At 38.9% G+C, this 18,698-nt stretch overlaps 1 protein-coding gene across 12 annotated transcripts in view; it reads left to right on the forward strand.

Moving 5' to 3' along the window:
- The window catches only part of CTNND2 (catenin delta 2), a 655,387-nt gene that overhangs the window by 525,321 nt on the left and 111,368 nt on the right, over positions 1 to 18,698 (forward strand). The gene's annotated exons all lie outside the window — the stretch shown is intronic.

Here is an 18,698-nt window from a genome sequence, read left to right on the forward strand (position 1 = left end):
TGAATATCATTTTGTTGAAATATTTTAGCATATTAGGCAAGTTCTTTTAAGCATTGATTTTTTTTTCTCCTTGTATATTACAGATTCTGTTAATATTTTTACATACATCACAGGAAAATTGTTAGGTGAATAGTATGTATCAGTAGTACAGTCTATTTTGTATGCTGCATCCAAACCAGATATCCTTCAAAGAGCTAAATAAAACATACATTGATAGCAGGCAAAGTAAAATAGAAATTTTTTTTTACATATCTATAGCAAGCACCTTTTTGTCTTTGTGCTGTTTCATCAAATTAAGTGTCTCCCTTTCATAAGTAATATGTGAAAAGTTTATGGGGAAAAGTAATAGCTACTATTGACAGTTTGTATGTGATTGGAAGAGAATGAAAGATAGAAGGTAATAACTTCCATATTGTAAATATATAGTTATATTGGGCTTAAATGCAGATATGTGTATGCGAATATCAGCTGTTGGTATATGTGACTGAAGCTAGATATTTGTCCCAGAGTTGAATTGATTTTGAAGAGCGTTTGGTAGTATAATTGTGTTGCTTTGCACTGAAATCTCTAGAAGAAAAGTTGCTCAAAAAAAAGTTGTTTCGAAATGACGAAAGTCATTCCGTAAAGACCTGTACCATGTCACGTGTCTCACACTTCCCATGTTTAACCTATGTCAGTTGAAGAGCTGCCTCTGAAAGAAGTGAAAAAATGTCCATTATAAATCTGGGGCTTAGTGATACCCTTTCGCTGAATGAGCATGTCCAGTGTTGGTCTGCCCACACCATAAGCTCTGTCTTCATGTTAATTTTTCCCAGCCTCTTCTCAGGGACTCATACCGATCCCTGATCCTGCAAACCTTACTTCTTCTTACCTCACAGTTGATGGATTCGTTGCACATTGGTCTTGAAATCTTTCTTCTTCTTTTTATTTTTTTTTTTCTGTGAGTGTATGTGTACACCCATTTGCAAACTGATATGAGTTACTATAGCCTGCACCCTGCGTCAGCCCGAGGACTTGGGGCCACATGAGAATGGTATGTTGCCTGATCTAATACACACTGCTTTGCAGCAAGTGCTCAATGGTATGCTGTCATAGCACAATGGCTTCTAGTTTGCTCATGCAAAATAAGCTCATATCTGCCTGCAAAAGACTGCATATTACAACTCTTGACTCCTTCACGGGTAGCTGTAACTATGTAGCTCAAATGGCTGTCCTGAGCAGGTTGACTCTCCAACCATATTATAGCTTTGTAATATCTTTCTGATAAAAAACCCTCCCGATTTCCCAGATACATCTTTCTGCCCTCTCTAGCAACTTCAGATACTTATTTGGCCTTTGTCTGTCTTCTCTAGACAATTTCATCCCACTTGTTCTGTGTGGATGCTCTTTGACAGAGCCAGAACTTTTTTAGAGGGTTGAACTTAAACTTGCTTCATACCAGAGGAAGCAGTCTTGCTTACCTTTCCCCGGTTGCTGTTGAAAATCTGTCTCTCTCTGAGCAGAATGTCAACTTGGAGTTTGTCAAGAGAGAAGAGTGTAAGTTGACCTCTGAGATGGTAACTGGATTTTTGCATTGAATGCATGTATGATACTGGGACTGTAGGCTGAAGGAAACTGTGAATGCCAGAAAAAAAAGAGAGCAGAAAGCTCTGTGGAGATGATTGGAGTAGCATATGCTAGTACTGTAGCTAGCATTCCTTAAACACTCACCACCCCCAATAAACAGAACAGCTCTCACACTTTCCACTTGTGACTAGTTACAAGCCTCCTATTCCCATTTCAAGATCTCACTGGACAAGGAAGGTAATGTAAATCAGGAAGATGTAATGTTGCTGGCTGAGATAGTGCTGTGTTTATCTAGAAATGGAATGGTCTATTGCCATCTTCCATGGCAGAATTTCTTCTAAGACCAGTTTGGTTGTTCTCTGTCGGGGGGGGGGGGGGGGGGGGGCGGATCTGCTTTTACTAGAGTTCTTTTTGAAGTGGCAGTGGTTAAAATTCAGTAGCATCAGGCTTATCAGTGATGATACTCAGTATCATAGGAGAAGTGGTGGTGTTCAGAATACTTCACAAATGTTTCTGAATGTGTAATGTTGACAGATTTTAGAGGCATCAGTTTATATTGCATAAGGTTTAATGCTAGCAATTATGTCAGGAGGAATTGGGGGGTTTTTTCAGTCTTCTGTGCTTTTGATTTTCTGATGCGTTCACTGCTGAAAACCTTAAATAATATATGAGAGGTGCTGTAATATAATCTATCCCATGTGCAGGGCTAATAAGTGGTTTGCAATAGCCATTCTATGGGAATAGTCAGATCTTTGGTTTATGTTTTTTCACTACAGTATATGAATTATTCTTTCTGCTGATCTTTTGTTTTCTCAGTTTCTTGATGAGAGTTTCTTATGTCTTTTCAATTAAGGAGTTGCTTATTAGCTACAATTTTTAGTACTCTTACCTGCTTATTCATTATCATTCCTAACCAAGTACTTAAGTCTGCAATTCCAGTCATGCAGTAATCCAGCTGAAAAACAGCAGCAACATCAAGCCTTCTTTTCATATTTTATTTTTCTTCCATAAAGACATTATTTACAAACTGCTTTTTGTGCACTTTGGTGAATTGAAAAAAGGAAATAGCTTTAATACAATATTGTACTAATTGATTTTACAGAACTTGAATACTGTGAAATGGTTTAGATAATTCAAAGCTCCAAATCGAGCGTTATACCTATCATTACAAATTTAATCTGAAAATTCATCTTTCATAAATTGCCAGACCTCAGTGTGAGATGTGTTTGAGTTAATCACCTGATTTACTTACCTCCCCGCGGAGATACTAGTACCTTGCCTCATAGTACCTTGCCTCATTAAGTTCTGTGAAAGTCTGACTTCTGTGTTTCCTTTTGGATTTCAGCTGTGACTGCTTTACTTGTGCTAGGGAAGTACTGCATCTTTGTCTTACACATTCTGATTCATTTAGACTTATTAGGGAAAGTCGGGTGAAAACTGAATTTGGAATCCCTGTTATTTATTGGAGGAGGGGAGAAGGGGTGTTACAATCCCTAACATGAAATTTAAAAATCAACATCATTGCATAATGTTGTCTTAACCTGAAGCTCCAGATTACTTATCACAGAACTAAGTCTCTGTTCAAAGAATATGCGCAAAAATCCTCTGGAGAGTTTTTGTCCTGAAGTGAAGTCTGGAACCTTGTTTCAGCTATGAATTTAAAATGAATTTAAGTTCATAGAATCTCATGTGAGGACTTCAAAGGATTTTAAGAATTTACTGGTTTAAGATCCTAATCTGGTTTTAGATGCAAAATCATAAAATGATGACTTTTTTTTTTTCTTTCATGTTTTTCTTAAATGTTCATCATACACTGAAGGTACAGGAGCAATTGTAAAAATCAAAGCTATGTTAGAATACTTACCTCCCCTCATTAGTTGATTAAAATTGCATGGGAGTGCAATTCAAATTGGTTTTGTTTGTAAAGCCCCATACCTTTCAAATTTCCATACTTCACATGTTCATACTTGTCAAACCTTCCACATGAATTATTTTTCAGCTGAAAAACATATAGCAAGCTCTCAGAGTAGAAAAGCAAAGGGGAAGAGAGCTTTTAAAATATGAATTAAATGTAACTGACCCAATAGTATTCTCTGGAGAGATCAGATTTTGGGAAGAAATTAAGTTGTTAAAACTTTTTGTGTTCTTTTTGTGACTGTTTTGTGGGTAAATTATCTGTTGCACAGACATTTACAGCTAATTCATTTATCTCACTGTCTTACTTCTCGTCCAGTTCTCTTCTAAGCATCCAAAATCTATTGATTCCTGTTCTTAGGAACTTCTATAATCTGTTATTTTCAAAACATTCTGCTGCATACTGACAAAAGGTGTGGGAGCAGCATAAAATAAATAGCACAGGCTGTATTATTCATCATCTGTTTAGTTTCTAAAGAAACATGCATATATATGAAGAAACATTTTTACATAAATGAAACGTTTATTACAAAGCTAAACTGATACGGGTGCATGTGCATATATGTGTTTGTGTGTGTATGCATAGATACAGAAGCAGTGATTATTGAAGCTGTAAGATGTTTCTGTCTTTACTGACTGGTAAAAGCTCGAAATATCTTCAGTTGTGCATAAACAGAGCTGGCTTTTTACAGTAGAACTTTGCTGCTGATACATGATTCTTCTTCTGCCAGCACAACGGTCACATTTTGTCTGTCCCTATCCGTGCTGTAGTGGATATAAAGCTGTTGGACTTGACAACTGATCTCAGTGTTTCCCTTGCTTTTTCTAGAGCTCAGGAGCTCTTCTGAGGCTGACCTTGCAATCTTGTGCATCAGGTAGCAGAAAGTCCGTGCTCCATCAAGAAGCCAATTACAATTCAAAATTAGGACAAAACTCCTATTAATTGTGTATTTCTTCTGGCCGCCTACTCGAGGGAGAGACTTTTACTACAGACACCTACAGCAAGCAAGTGGCATGAGAGAGAGACAACTACCTAGAAAGATACTGAGGCAGGGTTATCTGCTTGTAGAGAGGAAGCTGTCCAAATCCAAACCCACAATTTTTCCTCCTCTTACCCTCTTCAAATCCAGTCTAATATTGGAGAAAAGGGTAATCACCAATGTTCTTGTCTTTTTAATGCATTTTCAGCTATGAAAATTACAAAGTGGTATAATCAAATCAATATCTGAGGACCATTAGATCAGCAGATTTGATGCCAATTATCTAGCTATATTCTATGAGTGTATTGTGGTGAAGCAGAGGTTATGATTTATGTAGTCTGTGAAGTTGCACACCATGGGCTGAACCTTATTTGACCACAGCTAGGATGTTGTATAACCCCTGTGGTGTCCAGGGTTATATTGGCTGTACTGGTATGTTGTGAAACACACACTCGAGAGCTCTCCTCAGCTTGATAATTCCTCTAGGACCTGGAGTTGGCAGTAAGTGCTGAGGATAGACTTGACAAGAAGCTAAGGAAAAACTTAGCTGTAATGTCTGATTTTGTGAAGTTTAATCCCTTTTAACTAATATTATTATTAAAATCTATCATTTACGCTCCTGGGTCCCAGCAACAAGTTGTTGAGGAACTGAGAGGCATATGTCAGCAACATTTTAAAGAAACTGAGGATTCCTGGTACTCACTGTATGTACAAATGACTACCAGATAATTGCCAGTTTAATATAACCGAAGGTATCTCGATCACAACTTCTAAATCTTGTCCTTCCAGGTTACAGCTGAATGGCATATCGCTTACTTTTAAATACATTAGCTCAGAAGTTCTGTATTTCTTGTACAAATTGAATTTTGATAAACTCTGCAGTAAGTTTGATAATGCGTCCAAGAGTAGCAGACAGGAGCATAGTTCACAGGAGGGAAAATGAGCGGAACTGTTGTTTCTTTTCTTTTAAAACACTGTAAAAAGGAGTAAACTCTTATGTTGCATTTACTTTAATGGCGGGCATTTTAATCAATTACTAGGTTTCTGTACAAGAGCCTGATTTTTAGAGGCTTTAGTGTTTCTAAACTGTCACTGATTTACCAGCTTTGAAAATTATTTGTGGTTTTGATGTGGTTGATAATGAGTTTGTCAAATTTCATAAACCCCAAATCAAGACTTTCAAAGAGGCTGCTTTCATGGGCATGAGCTATGCAAAATGTATTTTTAACAAGGCCAAAAACTTTAACTAGTTCATGTGTAAATGTTCACAACCATATGCCTAGTTTTCCAACCACAAACAAGAATGGGAGAAATCATAGGAAATTAATACAAGCCAGTCTGCTGTGAAAAATGTATTTGACCTTTCAAGAAGCTGACAGGTCCGGTCTAAAGAAGAGTCACAAACCAATCTGAGAGGCCACAATAACTGCATCCCAGTTAAGCATAAAGTTTCAGAGGTGAATTTCTGAAAGGTATAAGAGGGACTGTTCCTTACTGAATGCTGTGATCATTCAGAAATGTAGCTGAAATAAAAATCTAATGTTACGGTTTAGGGGGAAGAGGGAACTTTTAGTGTGAATATATCAGTGTCCTCTGATTGCTGCAGTAATATTTTTATTCAGAAGATACTCAAGGGAAAAGTAGCAGCAGAATTAAATGTGTAGCTGTGTCAGATACTTAAGCACCCCACTTTTTCTTCACAGTGCAGTTACTCTCACTTTGCATATTCATGAACAAATCTATAAGGTTTATGCAAGGTCATACTGAATTAATTATAGCAGTGGTATTCATATAGCACTCTGAAGTTTAATGCTCTTTCAGCATTTCTGGTAAAAGCATTACTTCAGCCTATCAGACTGATACTACAAATTCCACATACCTCTGGAGGGTCATTCTGGGCTCAAGCTGGTCAAAATCTCAACCAGAAATTTTGTTTTTACACTGCTGTTGTGGAATGCCTTTTGTATTCTCCTTTGGTCTGAAAACTAGTACAGCAGAATTCCAGACACTTTTTACTTTCCTCTACTTAAAGCGTACCTCCTTCCTCCATCATTTTACCTGATAAGAGAGGCTGGGCTACTCTTCCTAAATCTACCTTCTGGTGCAGAAGGAGCTCCCAGTGTACTGATTTTGCACTGGGATAGCTAAAAAGTGATGTATGGGCATCCATCTTCAAAATACTTTTTAAGTAATCCCTGGACAAACAAGGAAGCTCATTTATATTGCAGTGGGGCGTCAGTTTGAATAAAAATTAGAAATGTTGGACCTATACATCAGAGTCTGATAATTTAGGACCTAGCTGGAATTCAGTTCCTGTTCTCTTAAACAGAAATATTTACTTGCTACTGTGGCAGGAGTGTGTTCTTCCTGTAATTTACTAATTTACTGTTGCTGGAAATTATACGTGCACATATAAAAGAACCAAAGTGCCACAGTACCTTTGCTTTCATCTTAGGATATTCTTAGGCGCAGCGATGATGGTAAAACTATCAACTGCAGCCTCTTAGGCTGAATAGCTCATGGTGTACCATGGATTAGGGATGTGTTGACTATCTCAAGTATGTTTTAAATTACTGTTTTCCCCACTTTTGGAGGGTTTAATTCCTTTCAGGTTGAATGCCTGCTGTTAACTTGTGCCTAATGTGAAAATTAAATGTCCTCTCATATTTGCATGGTTAGGTACTGTTAATTTATATTTACTTCTGTCGGCGGTTTAAGCCTTGTGGATGTGAAGGCTCTGAAGAAAGTGAAATTGTTTTGTGAAAGGGTTTAGATTCTGTGGTTTTGATTTTTTTCGTTTCAGAACAGTTTTCCTTTATTCAGTAGTGAATGTTAGCTTGGCAGGCGCTGTAATAAAGTATGATCTGAATCTTGGTGGCCAGCTGACTTGATTTGAGCTGACTCCAAGCCCAGCTGACTACAACTGGCCTCCTTCTCGCTGGCCAGCTGCAGAGCTGTATGACAGTGGCTTCACTATTTTCTTTTTGGGAAGAGTCTCCAAGCCTGCGTGGCACCACGTGTATTTTAGAATGTGTCAGCACGTCCATGCAGTCACTGCACGGGAAACTGGAGAGATGCAGCCAATTCTGTCTCAACTGTCTGGGTCTGTTGGAAAGAATTGCAAGGGCCCAGGTGCCAGCGGGAACCAGAGTGTACCTCTGTTGTTGCTTTGCTGACTATCCAAAATATTGGATAGTCCTTCTGAAATGGGTGCTTTGAAAAACTGGTATAATCAGTCTGGCTCCACAGAAAATACTGTTTGTCTCAGCATGAGAGAAAATCTGATTTTGACTATTCTGTAGTCATGGTCATGGTGACTGATAGTAGAGGATGATGTTTTATTTACCCAAAGACAATGAGAAACGCAGTCATCCAGAGTTTGTATGCCCACTCAATTCCCCCACCGATAATGAAGTAATACTTGCCTAAGGTTCAGGATCTTTGGTGCTCATAGCTTGATTTGTATATTAACTAGCTTTTTTCCTCTAAAAACTGTTTGTATTATTAGGCAGTGTGAAAAAGGAACGTGTGAAAACACACAGCTCTGCATAGTGAAGGAAAGGCAGGGCATACTTCTGCAGCTTTCACCCTTATCTTACGGTGGACTGCTTCAAATCTGAAGAAACTTCCCATAGGAGTGAGATCATTTGGTCTTTTCACGCAGTCAGAGGAATTCCAGTAGAGATACCTGTTTGAAGTACATTGAGCTAGCTTCATCCTTCTGGATGAACCAGCCAACTTCACAGAGTAAACATTTTATCACCCCCTTTCAGAATGGTTTGGGCATATAAGCTATCTCACTTCAAGTGCAAGAGAGTAATGCCAGCAGCTCAAGTTGAGCCAGTGCTCAAGTCTTTTCCTGCAAGAAGGCTTTTATGCCTTTCCATCAGAGAAACGCTCACTGCTAATACCCTTAGCACTGAAGCCCTAAGAACTGCAGCCCCCACTAACCACACTTAACAAACTTCATTATTTTTATCCATTTTTGAAGTATTTTCTCAGGAAGCCTACTGATGAAGTAAGTAAATAAATAAAAATAGGACTTTCAGGGGAGCATGATGAACTAGGCTGCAGACTACCAAGTCTGCTTAGTTTACATTCCCCTCACGATGTCTGAGTTGAAGCCTGAAAAGCAGCACATCGTTACTGGATGTCATGTTTTGTGAAACTTTGCCCTGTGAGTGTTGAACTTGTGTTCTTACTACCACTACACATCTCCATGGAGGATTGTTAGCACTTTGTAAGATTTTTCCTTGAGCAGAAAAAACAGTGTAGTAAGAACACTTTGAGAAGGAAAGGTGGAAGTCCGTTACTCGCAATCAAGTGGATTTCCCCCTTTCTGAGAGGATTAGCAAAGTGGATAGTTAATTTGGGGGTAAATGGAGACTTTTCAGAAAGACTGAAGTAAGAAGGATGTGATGCCTGTCACTAATTCAGTTCCATCAGTTTTATCCAGTTTGAATATTTCTCTGGACATTATACTAACTAACACACAAGTGGAGTAGGATGGTTCAAAGCTAGAGCAAGGTGCAAGGTGATACTAATTTCCAGCTATAGCTCACTGGTGCCCACACAGCCCTGCAGGCACAGAGTAGGACAAAAAGATTTTCCTGTCTTCTGCCAGCAAAGTCTGGGCCAAGTTTCTGTCTCATACAGCTAGCAGGGAGGAATATATCCCTCTTTAAAAATGAGTTAATGATATTAGAGGTTAGTGGGGTTTAGGTTTTTTCCCCTATTTTCTTCCCTAATTAGCTTCATATTCTATTTTCAAGTCTTTTATTATTGGTAAGAAAGTTTCCTCTTTTTTTTTTTAATAATATTATCCATGTATTTTAACTGCTTCTGTATGTGCTGTATGAAAACATTTAACGTCTGCCTAATAGCATTTTTAGCTAAGATTGCACACGGATTTCCATGACAAAGTACTCTTGAAATATTTGTCCTAGTGTAGCTTTTTTACTTTCACAGTTCATTTCTTTTTGTCAGGTACTCATTTATTATAGTTAGTTGGTTACAGCTTCAGTGTTTTCTCTTGAAGGACAGTAGCATTGTTAAATGCCTCCTCCTCTTGCCCTGCTGTCATTCATCCATCTTTATATGTGATTTACTGTGTGCAGAAGTACAAGACTTGGAAAGTTTTTCAAAAGACATAGTCATGAAAGCACGCAATATAAGTATGGTGCATATAAAAGTAGGGGTGGTGTATTTTTTTTAATCCCGTTATGAAATGAAAGTTCATAATAAAATAGAAAATTTTATTTCCCAAAAAAGAATTCCTGGGTTCATTGTAGGTAATTAGTAAATGTTCACGACATTTTTCAGTAGACTGGTCAAATTGGTGGATGTTGACTGCTACCTGCTGTCTCTTGTTGCCCAGCTTCACATTAAGAAGGAATGTCCTCTAATCTATGTAAATATAAGAAAATGGGTGCTATCGTTTGTACTTTTGGCAGTTACTTATGTGTTACAGTTAGCTGCTTGTGCTCACTGTCTGGTAGCACTAGGGTGATGTCTTGTATGCTAGACATCATCTGTCTTGAAAATACATGTCATCTTGTCTAATGCTCTTTAGCCCAATCCTTGGCACAATTGTGTCACATTTCCACACACATGCACAGGATCCACCAGCAAAATCAGCTGGATCATGGCTGTCACAGGGTTCACAAGCGCTGAAATGGGAGAGAAGGAAATTCACATGAATGATGCATTTTTCCTGAACTGAAATTTCACATGATTTACAGGAACAATGTGGGAATTTTAAATGCATTTTACAGGAACAGTCTGTTTACCTTTTTAGTTTTATTATGGCTTTACTTCTGACAGGACAGCTAATTTTTGATTTTGCCTTCAATTAGATTGTAGAAAAGTGAATTAGTGTAGTTTTTGGACACTAGGTTAATTCCATATTTCCTAGAAATTTTGTTGTGCTTTTTATTTCATTGGGTTGTGGGGTGTTGTTTTGGTTTCGGATGTTTGGGTTTTTTCCTTGACTGAAGAGGTTTATTGGAGTTTTAATCAAAAAAAAACCTGAGGTACACGTTGTTAAGTAGGCAGCATGTCCACCTTGGAGGAGTTCAGGAAAATCAGTCACCTTCCTTTGATTATAAAAGCAATTTATGACTTGTTCTAAGTGGCTTGCTTAAGTAGGCACCTGAATGGAGTACTGCCTGTTTGGAGTTATACTACTGCTGTATGTCACATTTGTGTATACACAGATGACCTGTAAATGCTGAGTTTGTTTAACCATTTGCACCTCCAAAAGTATAGGTACTTTAAATACTTTGACATTATTATTATCTATAATGAAAATATATCATTACTTGCTAATAAACCAGAAAGAAAGATGTGTGTGCGTCTGTTTGTGGGTTTGAATGTGTTTGTATAGCTATATACTTTATTTTTTCAGGACTGTCTGGCCTGAATAGTGGCAGTTGGTGGTATTATTTCTTTAAAGAAAGCAGAAAGTGACTGCGTTAGCACAAAAAATTTATTCTAGAATTGCAGTTCCACATATCATGAAACACATGGAAAGCATTAACTGATTAATTATCCCCCATAATTCTCTGACATATCTCTGTCTAGACTATAATGCGTGCAGTATTGCTTCTGCCAGGGTTGCATTTTGCTTGACCTTATTGCAGACATACAGTGTAATTACTAAATGGGGGGTAATTTATGTAAACAAATGTTAGTTTTTCATAGCATGAGCCCTATCATTATGTTTTATTGCTAGTGTATGTGTTACGTAGCCATTCTTCAAGGGCTTGGATAGATCATTGTTGTAAATCACCTTTAGACTGTAAACTCTTTAGTGTTTACAAAGTGCAAGTATCGTAATCCCTACATAAAATTTTTGTTTCCTCTCCTACAACTATGTGAGAACTTTAATTGGCCATGCTTTAGCAAAATAAATATACATTTCTAGATAGTACACAGGGAGTTTGGGGGATGCTGTTGCAACCTTGTCCTGTATTATCAGAAATAATAGGTAAAAACAAATATGTAGGTGTCATGGTTTAAGCCAATCCACACAGCTCGTTCACTCACTCCCCCCCACCCTTCCTCCCTCTTTCTTTCATTCCCCCTGAAGAGAGACCGTTCCCTTCCGGGTAACTCCCAGTTACCTCCCTGGGCATGACGTGCTGTGGTATGGAATACCTCTTTGGCTAGTTTGGATCAGGTGTCCTGTCTCTGCTTCCTCCCGGCCTCCCCTCGTCCCCAGCAGAGCATGAGACTCACAAAGTCCTTGGCCAGAATAAACATTACTTAGCAACAGTTAAAAACAATCGGTGTTATCAGCTCTCTGCCCAGGCTGGAAGTCAAAACACAGCACTGCACCAGCTACTAAGAAGGAGAAAAACTGCTACTGGTGAAGCCAGGACAGTAGGGAATGAAATATATTTAATACTTTGATAACTGTCATGTACTGGCTTTCATCTATCAAAAACTTTAGAGGTAGCTGACACACAGTGGAAGTAATTGACTTCCATTTCTCCTTATAAACCAAGCTAACCTAGTGGCTCCCACTCTTAAGTCAAGTGCAGGAATATATTATTGAAGGTAATAGTGAAATTATCCACCAGTTTTCTTCTTGGTTTCCAATAATACAAATACTACCATTTCTTTCTTTCTTTCCTTCTGTCAAGGAGATTGATCATGTTTCAATGACATCTGAATAGCTGGAGTTTTCCTTGGTGCAGACATGTAGTGGTTTTGGGAATGTGATTCTTGGCAGGCATCTAAGCTTATTCATTCCTTTCCTGTTTATTCATTTCTCATTTACTCCTCCCTGTTGAAGCTCTGTCCTTGTGCTTTTTATTTTGTAAAGCTCATATGGTCAGTAAAAAATAAACTATTAACCTGTCTTACCAATAATAAATACTTGTTCATGCTCAAAATCTGAGCAGTGAGAAACAAAACAGTTTCCAGCAGATGCCGGCGTGGATTTTGCTCTGCTCTTTTTGTAGTTCATGTGAAACGAATTCAGTGGCCTCAGCACAATTCCTGCTGCTGTCTCACTAAGCACTACTACTGTTGTCAGCCCTTGATACCCAGGCAGGAAAGAGGACTGATGTCGGCAGTAGAACTGGAAGGCTAACTGGCCTTATTGGGTAGATATACCTGCAGCAGCTTCACATCAGTATGTTCAGCCAGAAGTGCAGACTATTGCATTTGGTATAAGCCTTCTTTGGGCCTGGACTATATGTTTAGATTGATAATCTAAACTGTATTGGCGTAATTTCCATTTTAACTTGATTGTTATCCATAACTGCCTATGCTTTGATCATTCCTTCATGCAGCATCACCACTGTATCCATGGCAGTCACGAATTCAGTGGATTTTGAATCAGCTGTGGAGCTGCTTCAAAGGAAAAGGGTGCTCACCAAATGTAAATAAATAAGTATTTGCTTACAACTTGGGAACAAACCACCCTGTTGTGTGGGAAGACCACAAATTATGGCAGAAGGCTCACTTGGATGAACACAAAGCTTCCTGAAGCACAGGAAGAGACCAAGATGTGCAAAGGCGAACAATAAAGGAGTATGAAAAGCCTTGGTTGTGCAAGAGGGGGCGAAATGAGGAAGGTAAAGCCCAGATGGAGCAAACTCCATAAAAGATCACGGCAGGGGATTTTATGGCCTATGTATCATGAAAGTGAAAGACATTGAAGGGAATGTGAGTCAGTTGATGCATGGGGAAGACAAAATAGTGACAGACAAAAGGGAAAAGACTGAAGAACTCATCACCTTTCATGCCTCAGTCTTATCAGGCAAATATTATTCTTAGGCTACTGTACATTTCAGCATGTTTTGGGAAAGAAAAGGTGAAGCCAGCAATGAGCAAGGAACAGGTTAAGGACTAATTGGAGAAAACACATGAGTCAGACCTATGAAATTGTATGAGATTTACCCAAGGGTACTACTGCAAGAGAAGCTGGTCGTGGAGTACTAGTGGACAGAGGGGAGCAGGCTGACAGAAACCAACCCCTGCTACAGCATAACTCTGATTTACATCACATAAGTCCATCCTGTGCAGTACATGTGGCATGAGTCCTGTGGAGGTGAAAAGTGACAGTGTAGATAACGTACCATGATCATTCTGTAAAAGGGCTCGGATTGCAATTGCAGAGGCCAGCTCAATTTCGGTATTACTGAAGTTTTTAGTGCTTGAATTTCTTTATAATCCATAATGATGAACTGATTAGCAATTGTAAGTATGATTACTTTCAGATGTCAACCAGGCAGCTAGAGAAGGATTTCCGTTTGAAACATCTTGTTTTCAGTTACAGTAGTGTAGGTTAATAAGTATACATTTGTTTTCTTTTAATTTCCGTTAGGGCTAATTTTAAGTCAGAACATTTTATGAAATAAATAAAGTTTTGTGAATTAGTAACTGGTATTTTGATGGTATTTTAAATTGAAGTGTGCAGTTATGACATTGAATGTATGTAATATGACGTTTACTTATATAGACAATCTCAGAATTGCAGTTACAAGCTGCTGTTTAGAGTTTTTTAGATGAAGATGAAATTGTAGTCAGAAAAAAGTATTGACCATTACTAAGTGTCTAAAGTGCCATTTGCAAGTCTGTAAAATCAGTTAAATCCCTCAAAGTTGGGATCAAACTTTGAAATTCTATGCAAAATATTAATATTACATTTTTTTGAAGGAATGGAGATTAGGAAAACCCAGTGGATTTTTCATTAATTAATGAAAATTAATTCAGTAACTGATAGCATTTAGGTGTTATTTTTCAATGTCATTGATACCTCCGTATTTTTCTGGAGTTCTCTGAATTTTTTTACTGAGATACTTCCAAAAGTCTTTTATGTTTATTTCAGAATTACTTCATCATTGGGCTAAAGATGGCTGCACTTGATCGTTGAAGTAGTTTCAGAGTTCGTGCTCGTTACTGCTGTTCTTTCTGGGTATTAATAGTAGCAATCAACTTCTCTGGCACTGCGATATTTTTTGGCTGTCAGGCTTTGTTCAGTTAACAGGGTGGATTTCTAAAGCAAGTTTACAGTATGACAGGCTGCCTGAATCTTATGGGGCAGGTTGTAGTGCCACTCTTCAAGTGGAGTTTGGGTTATGACTGTGTAAATTGAAGACCTGAGTGGCCTAAAGCACTTTTATTTGGGGAAATTCGGGGGAAGGGGGGGGAGCATACTGAAGTGATTACTGTAAGAGGGTAGAGCAAATAGCAAAGGCAGGTTTATGGGATTTTGCCATCTGAATTATAAATGTTAACAGCTCAGTCTAATTAGCCATGTTCTGAGAAAAGATTTCACTGTGTGGATTGAAACTCCAGCATTCAGCTACATGTGTTCAAGTGGCTTTGGCTGCAGCCGTCACAGCAGTACCGCTGACTGGCAGAGGCAGTATTTGGAGCAGCCCAGCACAGCCACAAAAGGTGTGGGTAAACCCTGAGGTTCGTGCTTTCTGTCTGCCAGGGTGCTGCTTTCCATGGAGATTCTCAGAGAGGTGGTAACATTCATGCCAGTGGTGTTGAATGGCTGAATACTTTGATGCTGAGGGCAACGATTTAGGTAAAATGGTCAGGCAAGAGTGCAGATATGATTGGTGAGAAGTAGGCTTAAAGGTTAAATTGATACTGAGTAAGGGTTACAACTTGGGTGTTGTAAGCAAGAGTTTTGCTTTAAACTTGTCTACACAGTGGGCAAACTGAAAGCAAAGAACTGCAGAATAGTTGCTTCTCAGTAGCTCTATGTGAGTACTGTCAGGGTAGACCATGGGTTGCCAGAGGAAGTTGGTACAGGATAAATATTGCATATGACATTCAAATAACTTGTCTGTAAGCTACCTACAGGAGAAGAGTCCATATAGTGCCTGGATGTTCCTGGTTTGTTCAGTGGCACCCGTCAGTACCAGAGTGTGGGTGTACAGCTCTTCATCTAAACACTGGTGTGGTTTCATACAGCTAAGAAGTTTGTTCCCAGAGGGACACTTCCAAGGATGCAGGGATTGGTGCTTGTACCTAGCAAAACTGAAGTCATCATCTGATCCTGGCAGCTAGGGAAGAGCGGCTGAGCCTCTGCTGAGGGTCCTCCAGTATCTGTACCCCACATGGTGTGGGAGGGTATAGGGCCTTCAGCAGCATAACATCTCATAGAACAAAAGCTACACGATGGAGAGGAAAGTACAGGGCTGTTTTGACCTTCCAGTCTACTCATAAATAAAATCATTTAAATATTACATACTTACTGCTTTTGGTTTATTGAAGAGCTGAGATGCAGGGTCTTCTGGATGGAGACTATATATTTTGCACTTGTGGAGGCTTATGACATCAGCCTAGTCCAGTTAAGTATGCAGGTCTTAGGGCATTCAGAATAACAGACCTTTAACCAAAAGTGATGCTCAGCCTTCAGGGGCTTTGGGAGTGTAAAGAGAAGGAGTATCACATCCAGAAAAGCAAAATTGAGAGAGTCAGCTACCTAATGAATTGTGTCAGGGAGCAGCAGGAGCAGGGGCTGCTCCCCACCGTCTCCAAGCCAAGAGATGAGCGTGGGTGCAACATGGACCTTCAATGCCCTCACCATTGGGCTCAGACAGAGGAGCAGAGTTGGGGAGATGCAGTTGGGGTCCTGTTGGCATTCAGGGTGCATCAGGCAGCAGCAGTGGATCAAGTCACGTCCAAGGCTGAGACAGGAAATCAAAACAAGGCCGGGGACCACTACTGCTGCAGCATTGCTGGGACAGGGTCAGGGCTTCAGGCTCAGTGGCAGAGGGGTCCTTTACATATCAGTGCATGGTCCTGGGCCATGGGCACTGGTGTGTAAAGCTGGCAGGTGAGTAGGTAGGTATGTAAAAAATGAAGTAAATCAAATAACACAGAAGTGGTAGGAATGACTTTAAGCATAATTAATAAATTGCATGGTAATTCTGCCTTTCTCAGTGCAGTGTCCATAAGACAGGTAGTTTATCAGTTATGATCACATGAGCCTTTAATATCCCTCCCGGTCTGGGCAGGAAGATAACTCAAGCACAAAGAACTGGAACATTGTGATACTTAATTCATCCAGTTACCATCCTGATGGAGTGTCATTTTACCAGAGCCACCTGTTCAGGAAGGAAAACAAAAATCCCCTAGTATTAGGTATTAACATGCTTATTTCAGTAAGATTTGGCAATGGAAATAATGTCTGAGCTAGGGAATAAGCACTGAGCTTTCTAAAGTTGTATTAAATAATTTGCAGTCTTCATACCTCATGTAAGAAATTCTACTGTAATTCTGGGAATTGTATTTGCACTGTAGCAGAGGAAGCGATGTTGTTGAGTAACTGACAATTACCTGAGAATGGTAAAATAATAATTACAAAATTAGAATGAGTGTTTATTCATAAAAGAACAGACACCTTTATAAGCTGTAATTATCTTTTTGCTAATTTGGTCTCTGACTGGCACACAAAGCATACTAAGGATTAAACTCTTCCCAAGCATAACACCACTGCAGTCAAAGCACTGTGTTAGAGATTAAGTTTGTACACTGGATGTGTTGTAAAAGCAGGTCGCACAAAGGCAAGTCCGATGAGTATCTGTCACTCAGGGAATGCTTATCTGTCAACTGAAGAATTACCACAACCGCAGAAACCCCTTAGTGTAGGAGATTTCAAGAGGCTGGGGCTGAAGGCTGCCAGAGCATCTGTAACTTTGTACTTGAAACCAGCTCTCCACTTTGGGTGAGATTCTCATCCCACTCTTTTTTTTTTTTTTGTGATTGGTCGGTCATAGGTTGTTAGAACACAAGCACACTCTGCCCATTGGCACAAAGAACATACAGTTCTTAAAAAGCCCCTTTTTAAGGTGAGGATTGATGGAAATAGGATGCACAAAAGTGATCATGAAATAAAGAACATGATGATTCTGCAGAAGCTTTTACTCAGATACAGCTCCTATGTAGTCAGTTTGGGAGGGAAGGGGCAGAATGCTTGTGAGGGGTTGTCCTCTTTCGCTACATACAAGTAATTTGGTTCAATTTATAGCAAGAATCAGGTTAAAGCAAACAGAGTAACATGCTACATGTATACATTTACAGATGGGAGGAAAGACTATCTGAAGGCAAACATAATAATACATTCCATGGCAAAGCAAATTGACGAAGTTGGAGAAGAGAGCCTGCTATTCATGCAAGAGTTTCATAAGCATCTGAATGCCCAATGAGAAGTGTGAATTTTGGTGTTTAGTTTAACAGGAAGAAATGAAATTACTCCAAGGGTATGTGTTAAAATGAAAAGGGAAAAATGAAATCTCTGACAATACGTAATCTCTGTCCCCAGAACAATTACTGTGACACACAGAAGAGTCAGGCATTGAGTCAGGCACTGAGACAGTGCAGTGTAGGGTTTTCTAAGAAGTTTGTTTTGGCAGAGGAGCCAAGTTGTCAGACACCGTCCCTGGGGTATATAAACCAAAGGGGTAGAGAGCATTGGTAATAACGCTAGTAGCAGAGAGGGTTTCTTCATTGGTTTGTATGGCATGGACCAGGTGGGTATAAGTAGGGCTCTGGCAGAGTGATTCCCTTCTCTTTTTACAGGCTATTTCAAGCAGCAGTGATGCACAATGACTCATTAAGATGAAGGGCATGCTAGAGGGTCAGTTCTTTCATCATCTTTCAGTATGCACATAAAGCCATTTGGAGATAATGATGAAGTGACATAATCTGAGGTAGGATACACACTCTGGCAATTTCAGGTTAACTGACATGAAAGTAAGACATGAATATACATACTTATTCCTTATGCTGAAAGTATATTTAGCCCAAGCATAAGAATTATAACTTATTATGCTTTTTTTATTATTTTTTACACTATTAGGCAGTTTATGGATGAGATTTTTTTTTACAGGTGTTTAGCTTAAAAAAATAACACTGTGGGACATTATTAGTGAGAAGCAGCAGAGATACCTTGATGTTTATAATGGAATTAAAGTATAAAAATAAGGAAATTGAGGGGAGAGATTATTCTAGAAATAGTAAAATGCAATTTCACAGGAGCAATATTGTATAATGAGTAATGTAACTAGAAAGAAATAACATAAGCAAATAATAAATGAATTTTGAGATGCCTAGATGAAAATTGTGAAGGAAATGCTATACATACTATAGAGCATTGGATAATGACAGTAAAACAAAAGGTAGAAATAATATGCTAGTAACTAGTCTAGGCTAGGAACAGGGAGAAAAGCCTTTCTCAGAATTTTTAGTTTGGTAGAGGAGAAA

Source organism: Lathamus discolor, chromosome 2 (genome assembly GCF_037157495.1).
Source record: "Lathamus discolor isolate bLatDis1 chromosome 2, bLatDis1.hap1, whole genome shotgun sequence".
In the NCBI taxonomy this organism is placed as follows: Eukaryota; Metazoa; Chordata; class Aves; order Psittaciformes; family Psittacidae; genus Lathamus; species Lathamus discolor.